This window comes from Nomascus leucogenys, chromosome 20 (genome assembly GCF_006542625.1).
Source record: "Nomascus leucogenys isolate Asia chromosome 20, Asia_NLE_v1, whole genome shotgun sequence".
Lineage (NCBI taxonomy): Eukaryota > Metazoa > Chordata > Mammalia > Primates > Hylobatidae > Nomascus > Nomascus leucogenys.
Genome location: NC_044400.1, coordinates 3,884,701 through 3,899,418, shown reverse-complemented (window position 1 = coordinate 3,899,418; position 14,718 = coordinate 3,884,701). Strand labels below are relative to the sequence as shown.

Here is a 14,718-nt window from a genome sequence, read left to right as displayed (position 1 = left end):
TTTCTATTTATCCTTATCCTATAAACTTATTTCTATTAAAATTATTTTTCTTTTTAACCTTTGTTGTTAAAAACTAAGACACAAACACAGACTTCAGGCTAGGCTTACGCAGAGTCAGGATCATCAGTATCACTTTCCTCCACCTCCGTATCTTGTCTCACTGGAAGGATCTCAGGGGCAGTAACCCACACGGAGCTGTCATTTGCTGTGATAACAGTGCTTTCTTGTGGAATACCTCCTGGATGACCTGCCTGAGGCTGTTTTACAGTTAACTTTTTTTTTTAATAAGTAGAAGGAGTACACTCTACTATAGCAATTAAAACGTAGAGTATAGTAAATACTAGGCAATAGGAATTTTTTGACTTCATTATAATCTTATTGGATCATTGTCATATATGCAGTTGATAGTTGACCAAAACAACATTATACAACACATGACTAATAGAGAGTTGTAAGGTTAGTGTACGTAAAAAGCTTAAAATAGTTTCTGGCACATAGAAAATGTTCAATAAACATTTGCTATTATTAGGCATACAGAAACACACAAAAATTCAGTATCGTGTAACTGTAACATAAAAGATATATTTGGCGAATGTGTCACTAAGTGACACTTTTTGCTATCCTAAACAAAAAGAACAAAACTGGGGAAATCACATTACCTAACTTCGCATTATCCTACAAAGCTATAGTAACATTTAAACAAACAAACATGCTTAAATTTAATTGAAAAGCTAGTGTGAGCCACCCTCTAGGATAGTAAAATATTATCACAATTATTTACTGTTAGCAGAATCAAAGAATGGCTAAAGATCACCAGGTTTTATCCACGTATTTGACAGATAATGAATTGAGCCAAAATGGTGAGATATGTAAGTCAAAGAGGAAGAAGTGGATGAATGGAGGATGGATAGGTGAATAATAAATAGGTAAGTAGTTAATAGAAAAAGGAAAGGAAGGAAACCAACCTAGATCTCTAGAACTCTAGTTGAGAACTCTTCCCACTGTATCACACAGACCAGGTGTTGTTTCCTGTAGTTTATATAAATACTGTTTATCATATTTTTTCTATCCTTCTACCTTTCAATGAGCCTTAAAAGAAGAAATAATTTTAATAATATTTTTAAAAGTTCAACTATTGCTTCAATTGAGAGATGACTGTAGGACAGGATTAAAATGTAAAAATAACACAAAGCTAATCCTTACAGAGGCCTTCATTTATCCACTTAACTAATATTTATTCAGTCATTATTATCTGTTAGGCACTGGACTACAGAGCAAAAACAAAACAAATCTTTGTTCTTGTGAACATGCGTTATGTGGAAGAGACAAGCAATTAACAAATTAATAAGTAGTATGCTCCACGATCCCTTATCTGCAATTCTAATATTAAAAAGCTTGGGAAACTGGAAATTTTGACAATTCAAGTAGTGGTAAAAGCTGAATCAGACTCATTTAGTAGTAAAGCCGATATGAGACTAGTCATAGTCTTATTTTTTATTTTAATTTTTGTGGGTATCTATGTGTATATATTTGTAGGATATATGAAATGTTTTGATACAGGCATGCAACATGTAACAATCACATCATGTAAAATGGGATATTCATTACCTCAAGCATTTATCTTTTGTGTTATAAACAATCACATTATACTTTGTTTTCTTCTAAGACATCTTGTTATAACAATTTTTACTTATTTTAAATATACAATTAAATTACTATCAACTATAGTCACCCTGTTGTGCTATCAAATACTAGGACTTAATTCATTCTTTCTAGGAGTTTTTGTACCCATTAACCATCCCCACCTACCCCCCCACCCTCCAGCTACCCTTCACAACATCTGGTAACCATCCTTCTATTCTCTATCTCCATGAGTTTGATAGTTTTCATTTTTAGATCTCACACATAAGTGAAAACATGCTTTGTTTTTCTGTCCCTGGCTTAACTTAGCATAATGACCTCCAGCTCCATTCATGTTGTTGCAGATGACAACATCTTATTCTTTTTTTTTTTTTTTTTTTTTTTTTGAGACAGAGTCTCGCTCTGTCACCCAGGCTGGAGTGCAGTGGCGCAATCTTGGCTCACTGCAAACTCCGCCTCCCGGGTTCACGCCATTCTCCTGCCTCAGCCTCTCCGAGTAGCTGGGACTACAGGTGCCCGCCACCATGCCTGGCTAATTTTTTGTATTTTTTAGTAGAGACGGGGTTTCACCGTGGTCTCGATCTCCTGACCTCGTGATCCGCCCGCCTCGGCCTCCCAAAGTGCTGGGATTACAAGCATGAGCCACCGCGCCCGGCCGACAACATCTTATTCTTTTTGATGACTGAATAGTACTTTATTGTGTACCAGTACCACACTTTCTTATATTCATCTGTTGATGGACACTTAGGTTGCTTCCAAATTTTGGCTATTGTGAACAGTGCTGCAACAAACATGGGATTGCAGATAACTCTTCACTATGCTGATTTCCTTTCTTTTGGGTATATACCCAGCAGTGAGATTACTGAATCATGTGGTAGCTCTATTTTTAGTTTTGAGGAACCTCCAAACTGTTCTCCATAGTTCTTTTAGTAATTTACATTCCTACCAAGAGTGGGGTTTCCTTTTTTCCGCATCCTTGCCAGCATTTGTTATTGCCTTTCTTTTGACTAAAAGCCGTTTTAACTGAGGTGAGATGATATCTCACTGTAGTTTGGATTTGCATTTCTCTGATTATCAGTGATGTTGAGCACTTTCTCATATGCATGTTTGCCATTTCCATGGCTTCTTTTGAGAAATGTTTATTCAAATATTTTGCCCATTTTTTAATCAGATTATCAGATCTTTTCCCATAGAGTTGAGCTCCTTGTATATTCTGGTTATTAACCCCTTGTCCAATGGATAGTTTGCAAATATTTTCTCCAATTCTTTGTGGTGTCTCTTCACTTTGTTGTTTCCTTTGCTGTGCAGTAACTTCTTAAGTTGATATGATCCCATTTGTCTATTTTCGTTTTGATTGCCTGTGCTCATAGGGTATTACTCAATAAATTTTTGTTCAGACCAATGTCTTGATGATTTTCCCCCAATGTTTTCTTGTAGTAGATTCATAATTTGAGGGTCTTAGATTTAAATCTTTAATGTATTTCTATGTGATGTTTCTATATGGCTTGAAATAGCAGTCTAATTTCATTCTTCTGCATATGGATATTCATTTTCCCCAGCACCATTTATTGAGGGGACTGTCTTTTCCACAGTGTATGTTCTTGGCATGTTTGTTGAAAATGAGTTTACTGTAGGTGTGTGAATTTGTTTCTGGGTTCTCTATTCTGTTCCATTGGTCTATATGTGTGTTTTTATGCCAGTACCATGCTGTTTTGATTACTATAGCTCTGTAGTATAATTTGAAGTCAGGTAATGTGATTTTCTCAGTTTTGTTCTTTTTGCTTAGGATAGCTTTGACTATTTTGAATTTTTTGTGGCTCCATATAAATTTTACAAAATTTATGTGTGTGTGTTTGAAGAATGTCATTGGTATTTTGATAGGGATAGCCCTGAATCTGTAAATTGCATTGGGCAGTATGGACATTTTAATAATATTGATTCTTCCAATCCATGGACATGGAGTATCTTTCTGGTTTCTTTTGGTGTCCTCTTCAATTTCTTTCATCAGTATTTTATAATTTTCACCATAGAGATCTTTCACTTCTTTCATTAAGTTAATTCCTAGTTATTTATTTGTGGCTACTGTAAATAGGATTCCGTTTTTAGTTTCATTTTCAGATTGTTCACTGTTGCATTTTGAAATGCTACTGTTTTTGTATGTGGATTTTATATCCTGCAACTTTACTAAATTTGTTTATCAGTTTGAATAGTTGTGTGTATGTGTGTGTGTGTGTGTGGAGTCTTTAGGTTTTTCCAAATATAATATTATGTCATCTGCAAACAAGGATAATTTGACTTCTTCCAATTTAGATGCCCTTTATTTCTTTCTCTTGTCTGGTTTTCTAGCTAGGACTTCCAGTACAATGTTGAGTAACAGTGATAAAAGTGGCCATCCTTTTCATCTTCCAGATCTTATACAAAAGGCTTTCAGCTTTTCCACATTCAGTATGATACTAGCTGTGAGTCTGTCATATATGGTTTTTCTGATGCTAATGTACATTCTATATCCAGTTTTTTAAGGGTGTATTATAAAGGGATGTTGAATTTTATCAACTGCTTTTTCACCATCAGTTGAAATGATCATATGGTTTTTGTCTTTCATTCTATTGATATGATATATCACATTGATTAATTTGTATATATTGAACCATCCTTGCATCCCAGGGATAAATCCCACCTGGTCATGATGAATACTCTTTCTAATGTACTGTTGAATTTGGTTTGCTAGTATTTTATTGAGGATTTTTGCATCACTATTCATCAGAAATACTGGCCTGTGGTTTTCTTTTTTTAGTGTGTATTTGTCTATTTTTGGTATAAGGGTAATACTGGGCTCATAGAATAAGTTTGGAAGTATTCCCTTTTCTGTTTTTTGGAGTAGTTTGAGTAGTATTAGTATTCATTTTTTAAATATTTGGTAGAATTCAGCAGTGAAGCCATCAGTTTCTGGGCTTTTCTTTACTAGGAGACTTTTTATTACAGCTTCAATCTCATTACTTGTTACTGGTTTGTTCAGGTTTTGGATTTCTTCATGGTTTAATCTTGGTATGTTGTATTTTTCTAGGAATTTGTCCATTTCTTCTAGATTTTCCAATTTATTGGCATATGGTTTCTCATAGTAGTAATTAATGATCATTTGAATTACTGTGGTATCATTTGTAATGTCTCCATCTTCAGCTCTGATTTTAGTTATTTGGATCCTCTCTCTTTTTTTCCTAGTCTGGCCAAAAGTTTGCTAATTTTGCTTAACTTTTCAAAAAACTAACTTGTTTATTTCAATTTTGTTTGTTTCTGCTCTGATCTTTATTTTTTCTTTTACTTATTTTGGGTTTGGTTTGCTCTTGCTTTTCTAGTTCTTTAAGATGAATCTTTAGGTTGTTTATTTGAAGCTTTTCTTCTTTTTTGATGTAGGCACTTATGGCCATAAACTTCCCTCTTAGTACTATTTTTGCTCTATTCCATAGGTTTTGCTTTTGTATTTCCATTATCATTTGTTTCAATGAATGTTTCAATTTTCTTTTTAATTTCTTCATTGACCCACTGGTCATTCAGGAGCATATTGTTTAATTTCCATGTATTTGTACAGTTTCCAAAATTCCTCTTGTTATTGATTATGAGTTTTATTCCACTTTGGTCAGAGAAGATGCTTGATATTATTTCAGTTTTTTGAATGTTTTAAGATTTGTTTTGTGACCTAATGTCTTCCCTTGAGAATCATCCATGTGCTGAGGAAAATAATGTGTATTCTGCAGCCATTGGATGAACTGTTCTGTAAATGTCTATTAGGTCTATTTGGACTGTAGTGCAGATTGTCCAACGTTGCTTTGTTGATTTTTCCATCTGGATGATCTGTCTCTGTCTGATGCTGAAAGTGTGGTGATGAAGCCTCTAGCTTTCTTTTTTTTTTTGAGATGGAGTCTCACTCTGTCACCAGGCTGGAGTGCAATGGCACCATCTCGGCTCACTGCAACCTCTGCCTCCCGGGTTCAAGCAATTCTCCTGCCTCAGCATCTTGAGTAGCTGGGACTACAGGCACACGCTGCCACGCCCAGCTAATTTTTTTTTTTTTCTTTTAGTAGAGACATGGTTTCACCATGTTGCCCAGGCTGGTCTTGAACTCCTGAGCTCAGACAGTCTGCTCGCCTTGGCCTCCCAAAGTGCTAGCATTACAGGTGTCAGCCACCGCACCTGGCTGCCTCTAGCTATTAGTGTATTTGGCATATCTCTCTCTTTAGCTCTAATGATATTTGCTTTATAAATCTGAATGTGTCAGTGTTGGGTGCATATGTATTTAAAATTGTTTTGTTTTGGTTTTTTGCTGAATTGACCCCTTTATCATAATATAGTGACCCTTTTTTGGTCTCTCTTGTAGTTTTTGACTATAAATCTATTTTGTCTGATAAAAGTATGGCTACTCCTGCTCTTTTGGTTTCCATTGGCATGGAATATTTTTTTCCATCCCATTACTTTCACTCTATGTTTGTATTTATAGGTGAAGTGTATTTCTCATAAGCAACAGATCACTGGGTCTTGTCTTTTTTTGTATCCATTCAGCAACTCAATGTCTTTTGATTGGAGAGGTTAGTCCACTTACATTCAGTTTCTTTATTGGTAAGTAAGGACTTACTCCTGCCGTTCTGTTATTTGTTTTCTGGTTATTTTGTGGTCTTCTTTCCTTCCTATCTTCCCTTCAGTGAGGGTGATTTTCTTGGGTCTTGCTTTTTATGTTTTGTGTATTAGTTGTATGTGTTTTTGGTTTGAGGTTACCATGAGGTTTGCAAATACTATCTTATAACCCATTATTTCAAGCTGATAACAACTTAACACTGTTTACATAAACAAACAAAAAACTAATAAACACTCTATGCTTTAACTTCATCCCCCTGTTTTTTTTTTTTTTGACTTCCTGTTGTTTCCATTTATATTTTATTGTATTGTTTATGTCTTGAAAACTTGTTATGGTTATTTTTTATTGGTTAATTGTTTAGTTTTTCTATTTAAGATAGGAGTAGTCTACACACCACAGTTACTGTATTATAATATTCTGTATTTTCCTGTGTACTTGCTATTACTGGTGAGTTTTGTACTTTCAGATGATTTATTGCTTATTAATGTCCTTTTCTTTCTGATCAAAATACTCCCTTTAGCATTTCTTGCAGAAAGTTCTGGTGTTGATAAAATCCCTAAGCTTTTGTTTGTCTGGGAAAGCCTTTATTTCTTATTCATGTTTGAAGGATATTTTCACTGAATATACTATTCTAGAGTAAAAGTTTTTTCCTTCAGCACTTTAAATATGTCATGCTGTTCTCTCCTGGCCTGTGAAGTTTGTGCTGAAAATTCTGCTGTCAGACATATTGGAGCTCCATTGTATGCTATTTCTTTTTTCTTGCTGCTTAGGATCCTTTCTTTATCCTTGACCTTTGGGAGTTCAATTATTAAATGCCTTGGGGTAGTCTTCTTTGGGTTAATTCTGCATGGTGTTCTATAACCTTCTTGTACTTGAATATTGGTATCTTTTATAGGTTTGGGAAGTTCTATGTTATTATTCATTTGAGTAAACTTTCTGCCCCATCTCTTTCTCTACTTTCTCTTTAAGGCCAATAACTCTTAGATTTGCCATTTCGAGGCTATTTTCTAGCCTGTTTTGATTCATTGTTTTTTCTTTTATTTCTTTCTCTTTTTTTTTTTGTCTTTCCTGTGTATTTTCAAACAGCCTATCTTCAAGCTCACTAATTCTTTATTCAGCTTGATCACATCTACTATTTATGGACTTCGATGCATTTTTCAGTATGGCAATTGCATTTTTCAGCTCCAGAATTTCTGCTTGATTCTTTCTAATTATTTCAGTCTCTTTGTTAAATTAATCGGATAGAATTCTGAATTCCTTCTCTGTGTTATCTTGAATTTCTTTGACTTTCCTCAGTACAGCCATTTTGAATTCTCTGTCTGAAAAGTCACATATCTCTGTTTCTCCAGAATTGGTCCCTGGTGTCTTATCTATTTCATTTGGTGAGGTCATGTTTTCCAGGATGGTGTGGATGCTAGTAGATGTTCTTTGATGTCTGGGCATTTAAGGGTTAGGTATTTATTGTAGTCTTCACTTTCTGGACTTACTTGTAGCTGTCCTTCTTGGGAAGGCTTTCCAGATATTCAAAGGGACTTGATTGTTGTGATCTATGTGTTGTGATCTAAGCTGTATCTGCTTTAGGGGCACCACAAGCCTGTTAATGCTGTAGTTCTTACAGACTCATAAAGGTACTGCCTTGATGGTCCTGGACAACATCCAGAAGAATTCTCCGGATTACCAGGCATAGACTCTTGTTCTCTTTCCTCACGTTCTCCAAATGAATGGAGTCTGTCTGTCCCACCCCACCCCCGTCTCTGTCTCTGTCTCTGTCTCTCTCTCTGTTCTAAGCCATCTGGAGCTGGGTATATTGTGACATAACCACCTTGGTGGCCATCACCACTAGAACTGTACTGGGCCAGACCTGAAGCCAGCACAGCACTGGGTCTCACCTGAGGCTTACTGTAACCACTCCCGGGCTTCAGCCTGTGTTCACTCAAGGCTTTAGGGCATGACAATCAGCAGGTGACAAAGCCAGCCAGGCCTGTATCCTTCACTTCAGAGTGGCAGGTTCCCCCAGGCCCTGGGCATGTCCAGAGGTGCCATCCAGGAGCCAGGGACTAGAGTAAAAAAATCTTAGAAGTCTACCTGGTGTTCTATTGTACTGTGGCTGAGCTGGCACTGAACTCAAAAGATGTAGTCCTCCCCACTCTTTCCTCCCCTTTTCAAAGGCAGAGGAGCCTCACCCTGTGGCTACCGCTACCACATCTCCACGGGGAGTGCTGTACCACTGATTCCCCTTAAGGCCCAAGGGCTCTTCAGTCAGCTTGTGTTGCATGCCGCCTGGCCTGATACTCACCCTTCAGGGCAGCAGTCTCTCCTCTGACCTAGAGCAGGTCCAGAAATTCTGTTCAATAGCCAAGTCCTGGAACCTGGGACCCCAAGAACCTGCTTGGTGCTCTAACCCATGTGGCTGAGCTGGTAACTAAGGTACAAGACAAAGTTCCCTTTGATTTTCTCAAGTAGAAGGAGTCTCACCCTGTACCCACCACAACTAGGAATGTGCTTAGTCTCACCTGAAGCCAACAAGTCTCAGAGTCTCACCCAAGGCCCTCATCATAGTACCTGGGTATTACTGCTGGTTGTTCAGGGCCCAAGGTCTCTTCAGTTAGAAGGTGATGAATGCTGCCAGGACTGGCTTATTCCCTTCAAGGCAGCAGGTTGCCTTCTGGCCCAAGGTGTGTCTAGAAATGTCATTCACTAGCAGGATCTGGAGAGGGGGCTTCATAGCTCTAACTGGTGCCCTACCCTGATGTGGCAGAGCTGGTATCCAAGATCCCAGACAGAGTCCTCTTTATTCTTCCCTCTTCTCTCTTTAAGTGGAGTGAATGGGTCTTTTTTGGAGTCAGCAGCTGTGTAGCCTGTGGTTAGGAGGAGGTGATGCCAGCACTCCCTTCCCCCGCCGGCTGGTGTCTCAGTAAGTCACATGCCCCCCTCCCCCAGTCCACTGTCTCTGGCCCAAGTTCAACACTAGGACTTGCCTTGGAGTTGCAGTCCTTATGGCCTAGCCTGCCTTTCCAGTTTATTTTGGGCCCCAGAACACTTTAGCCTGCACTAATGAGGCTTGCAGGAACTCAAGTTTGGACCACTGGGATTGGCGATTCCTTTCTGGCTAAACAGGCCTGGTTAAAATGCTCCTTTTTTGGGTAGACATCAGCTGCGTTTGGTCTAGTTTTGTTTTCTGTTATAATAGGGCAGCACTGAGCTCAGTGCCTCATAAATGCTACAATCTCCCTGTCTCCAGCACACCAAACACTCTCCACACCATGACTCTGCTGCTGCGGGAGAGGTGGCATCAGCTATTTAAGACCGTTTTTCCTACCTGTTCAGTGCCTCATTAGTGATATGAAGTTAAAGCCAGGTACTGTGAGTGCTCACCTGATTTTTGAGTCTGATGAAGGTGCTTTTTCTGTGTAGATAGTTGTTGAATTGGTGTCCTTGCTTGGGGGGACAATCAATGGAGATTTCTATTCTGCCATCTTGCTCTGCCCTAAGTTATAGTCTTTAAAAAGTCTCAGTTAGAATGAATATATGTTTTACTGCAAGATTATTAACATATTTGACTTCAGGGTGCTTTCCCAGACCTCTTGGATGGGAGGGGAGAAGGGTAGGAAATGTTGCATAATTATAGTATATGTACTATATTACCTTAAAAATACCAAAAATACTTAATTCCAGATGACATCTGGCTTCACCGGGATTGTGGGGCTACATAATATCTAGGAATTATAAATACTGTGAATGGAAATGAAGCAGGTATAGATATAGAGAATGAAGGCCAATGGTGAAGAGGGTAAAAGTTGGAGGCGGAGGTTTTTTAGCTAGACAGGTGAGAGAATCCTCTCTGGGAAGTGATATTTGAGAAGATCCAGAAACAATCCAGGAGCTTTCAAGGAAAAAGAGTGTTTTAGTCAGTGGGAACAGACATGTGGTTATCTAAAGAGACATTCCAATCTGAGAGAAGACAAAGGTCAAAGACTTGAATCAAGAGTGTGCTTAGCACATTTGAAGAAGAACATGAAGGCCACTAAGGCTATAGAACATGAAACAAGAGGAAAAGTGATCAGATAGGCTTTCAGAAAGGTAACCAGCATCCAAGTCCTTGCCTTAGATGTTATGGAAAGTCTTTAGGGGATTTTGAACAAGGGAGTCTTAAATTCAGTTTTCTTTTTAAAAATGTCATTCTGTTGCTCTATAGATAATTTTTAAAAATCACTCTTTTGTTTTGTGGATAGTAGAGTAGTAGATGGTTGCAGTGGTGAGGATTGGAAAAGATAAGTGATCATGACAATGGATGAAACTCAGAAATTTAATGATGTGTGATCATATAGATACTTTTTTTTTTTTTTTTCAAGAAAGCGTCTCGCTGTTACCTAATTGGAGTGCAATGGCATGATTGTAGTGCATTGCAGCCTCGACCTCCTGGGCTCAAGTGATCCTCCTGGTTGAGGCTCCTGAGTAGCTAGGACTATGTGCATGCAATACCATATCTGACTTTTTTTTTCTTTTTGGTAAAGACATAGTCTCACTATGTTGCCAACACTGTATAGATGCTTTTTAATAAAATAATGTCCTAATTATATTTTAACAAAATAATATCTTTTAGGTATCTGTTGAGCGAATGGTGTGCTATGAATTGATAATCTAAATATTATGCCATCATGCTTTTTGGTTTTTGTTCTAGATTTTTCCCTAAGTGTTAGAGCTAAGAAATCAGCTTGGTCATTATAGTGCTCTTGCCAGTCTCCTTTCTCTTTTCTCAAAAAGGGAAAGAGCCCCAGCTAGAGGAAAGAGCCCCCAAACTTGGAGTAAAAAGAACTGTTTTCTCATCTCCGATCTGCCACTGACTGTAACATTGTTTATTTAACCTCTTTTGATTTTGGTTTTCTGTACTGTAAAGTGGATTGAATTACCTGATTGATATAGGTCTTTTTGAATCTTCAGTCTTAAATTTAATAAGCCCTTTCTGTTAGAGTCTAAAATTCTATGATTTTAAATGAGACTGCATAAAAATCTCAAAACTTCCTTAAATATGAAGGTAAAAGAATACAGAATAACTGGATGTGTTCAAAATTGGTAAATTCACCCTGGTATCCTTTTTAACAGGACCAAGGAAATAAATACCAGAAATCAAGAAGAGCACAGACTATTTTCCTTCATCAATCCATAGAACCTTAATACTAATTTACTTCCGTCAAACACAGAAGAATGACCACCATGGCAGATGGCAACAGAGGATGTCAACAATTTTTTGGAGGCAAGCAATGAAATATTTCTACTATGAGTTTTCTGTTATTAATCATGTAGACACAAGTAGAATTATATTGGGTTTTAATTTAAAATGAAAAGTATTATTTACTGTAGGAATTTATGTATGCATAGCTTTTTCTTTATTTTCTTTTTTTCCTCTTTTAACACTATTGCATGTCAGAAATTACATTAAAATGCCTTTTCCCTTACCTCTAGAGTAACAGAGAGAATAAGCCTATCTTAAATCCCTAAATACAGAACAAGGATTTAAATAACCGAAATTAAGTACCTATATTTGAAAACAGGGCTTTTTCATATCTCTCTTGGACACATATCTAACTGTAAATACTAAATAAAATTGGAAATTAGAATTATTTTCTGTTTACTTTAGAGTTACTCATACTATTTATGAATTTTATATAGTTAAAGGTATCCCAGCATTTTTCCTCCCTTTTCTTTAACAACTAATCTAAAGTGCTCCAAAATCTTGGGAAGCCATCCCTTTACAACTCTCACAGCTTTACATTTTGTGAAAATTCTGCATCAAAATATTTCATTGAACTTTTAGTTAATTCCATGACAGCTCCTATTACTCCCAAAAGAGCATTTGGGCAAGGATTGTGCACCACAATGCCACCTTCAAATTTCAAATTAATTATATTACCTTTAAAAGAAAAGCTTGCTTGGAAAGAAATTGACCATATATATTTTTAAGTGTATAAGGAATCTGGCTTTTTTTCTACATTCATGAAAAATAGAGACTTAAGTAGATGAAAATAAAGCAAAATAAAAATATATACTTTTAAAATTTTAAGTAGAATTCACTGAAATGTAATCTTTCAAGGGATTTCATACAAAGAAACTATATATATATATATGCTTAGAATTTTTTATTTAGTGTTAATTCAACTCATCAGCCTAAGGTCATCCATAAAAACGTGTCTGCTTTTTAAGTTTCACATAAGAGGAATGCTTTCTATAAATAAAGAAGATGATAAATGTTTAAAAAGCCCAGTGTAGAAATTCTGAGTTTTCTTTCAGTAGCTAGAGTCAAAATTAATTCTTGCTTTTCTGTTGGGGAAAATTTCATCTAATTACATTCAATTTATTCTGCAACTTTTTGGACAGCAAATCCTGATCACCAAAGAAAAAGCAGCTGTGTTGCTCTTGCCTCACAATTATGACAATAGTATTATTATGCAGTCAACAGAGTTTATGAAACCATGAAGTGGTTATATCCACTGGCTGTTTTCTGGCAGAGACACACCTAAACCTTTCTGAACTGCTGATAATGTATGCCTTCTATTTCTAAGGATCTTCAAAGAAATAGATTCCACTGCTTCCTTCAGCAAGCCAATTTAGTATAACAGCTCTCAGAAGCAGAAAATTCTTTCTTATAACCCTTTATGCACTTTTATTAACTGTTTTTAAAACTTATTTTCCTGGAATTGCATTTTAAATATTATTTAAGTATTTTCTTAGTTTGGTATAATCCACTTAAGTATTTTTAAAAACTACTAAAAATTGATCATTGTTTAATTAGTAGAAATATTCCCATAAACCATGCTTCCTCATGAGTAGTCTACGTTTCTCCCTCGGTATCTGCAAGGGATTGACTTCAGAATCCCCTATGAATACCAAAATCCAGGAATGTTCAAGTCCCTTGTATGAAACGGTGCAGTTTTTGCATATAACTCACACATATGCTCCTTATACTTTAAATCATCTCTATATTACTTATACTACCTAATACAACCTAAATTCTAGGTAAATACCTGTTATATTTTTTATTCTGATTATTTTTTATTGCTGTCATGTTATTTTTATTGTCTTTTTTCTGAATGTATTTGATCCAAGCTTGCTTGAATTTTTAGATGTAAAACTTGTGAATACAGAAGACTGACTATACTATCAAATTTCTTTTTCTTACATTTCCTTTTCTAACTCATCCACAAAAATGTTATTTTGAGCTTCAGTTATTCTTTAACCATCAGACTGTATCGATGGTATATAGCTTTAACTTATTAAGAATCAAGCCCTTTGATTTTTATTAATTTCATTCTATTTGTGACCATGTAATTAATAAGCCGCAGATATTTATAATTCTAATCCAAAGTGCTATTTCATTTATTTTCCACATTTTTAGGGAAAGTTATACTGGTAAAAACTTTTAGAGGTTAGAAAGGCAGTTGAACATAGCAGGTATGATTTATAAGAATGCTACAGGCATACCTCAGGGATATTGCAGGTTTGGTTCCAGAGTACCATAATAAAGCAAGCCACACATTTTTTTCCCAGCACATATACAAGTTATCTTTGCATTATACTGTAATCTATTCAGTGTGTAATTGCATTATGTCTTTAAAAACAATGCACATGCCTTAATTTTAAAATAGTTTTCTAAAAAAGGGGGATGGTTTGGGGGGTGGCGGGGACAGGCTCTTACCCTCTCTTCCAGGCTGGAGTCCAGTAGTGCAATCATGGCTCACTGCTGCCTTGACTTCCTGGACTCAAGTGATTCTCCCACCTCGGCCTCCCGAGTAGCTGGGAATACAGGCATGCACTATCACACCAGGCTAATTTTTATATTTTTTGTAGAGACAGGGTTTTGCCATGTTGCCCAGGCTGGTCTTGAACTCCTGGGCTCAAGCGATCTGCCTGCCTCGGCCTCCCAAAGTGCTGGGATTACAGGTATAAGCCACCATACTGGCTTCCTTTTGATAGTGAAAGGTCTTACCTGGATGTTGATGGTTGCTAACATCCAGGCAAGACCCTTTATTATGGCTGAAGATTGGGATGGCTGTGGCGATATATTGAAATAAGACAGCAAGGAATATTGCCACATCAATTGACTTGACTTGACAAGGTAAATTGGTTTACAATTTACTTTGCCCAGATCAGTCAGAGAATTCACTATCTGTATTTGTAAGGCAGATACTATTTATAAGGCAGATACAGCCTTACAAAATACATTTCTTAAGTAGACTTGAAAGTCGATGGACTTTTCAAGTTAGAAGAGTTGATCCATGGACTGCAGAAGGAATGTTATGTTGACAAGCATGAGAACAGCATGAATCTCCTTGTATATCTTCATCACAGCTCTTGGATGACTAGGTATACTATAAGTGAGTATAATTTTTCCAAAGGAGTATTTTTTTTCTGGGCAGTAGGTCTCAACAGCAAATGTAAAATAGTCAGCAAAT

General features: G+C 36.6%; 1 protein-coding gene across 4 annotated transcripts in view; it reads left to right on the top strand.

Moving 5' to 3' along the window:
- MBD5 (methyl-CpG binding domain protein 5) overlaps positions 1-14,718 on the top strand; it is a 466,846-nt gene that overhangs the window by 190,831 nt on the left and 261,297 nt on the right. For all 4 annotated transcript variants that reach the window (XM_030801005.1, XM_012502548.2, XM_030801006.1 and 1 more), the window contains one exon: positions 11,372-11,522. The gene's annotated coding sequence lies outside the window, so the exon portion shown is untranslated. The remainder of the gene's footprint in view (positions 1-11,371; positions 11,523-14,718) is intronic.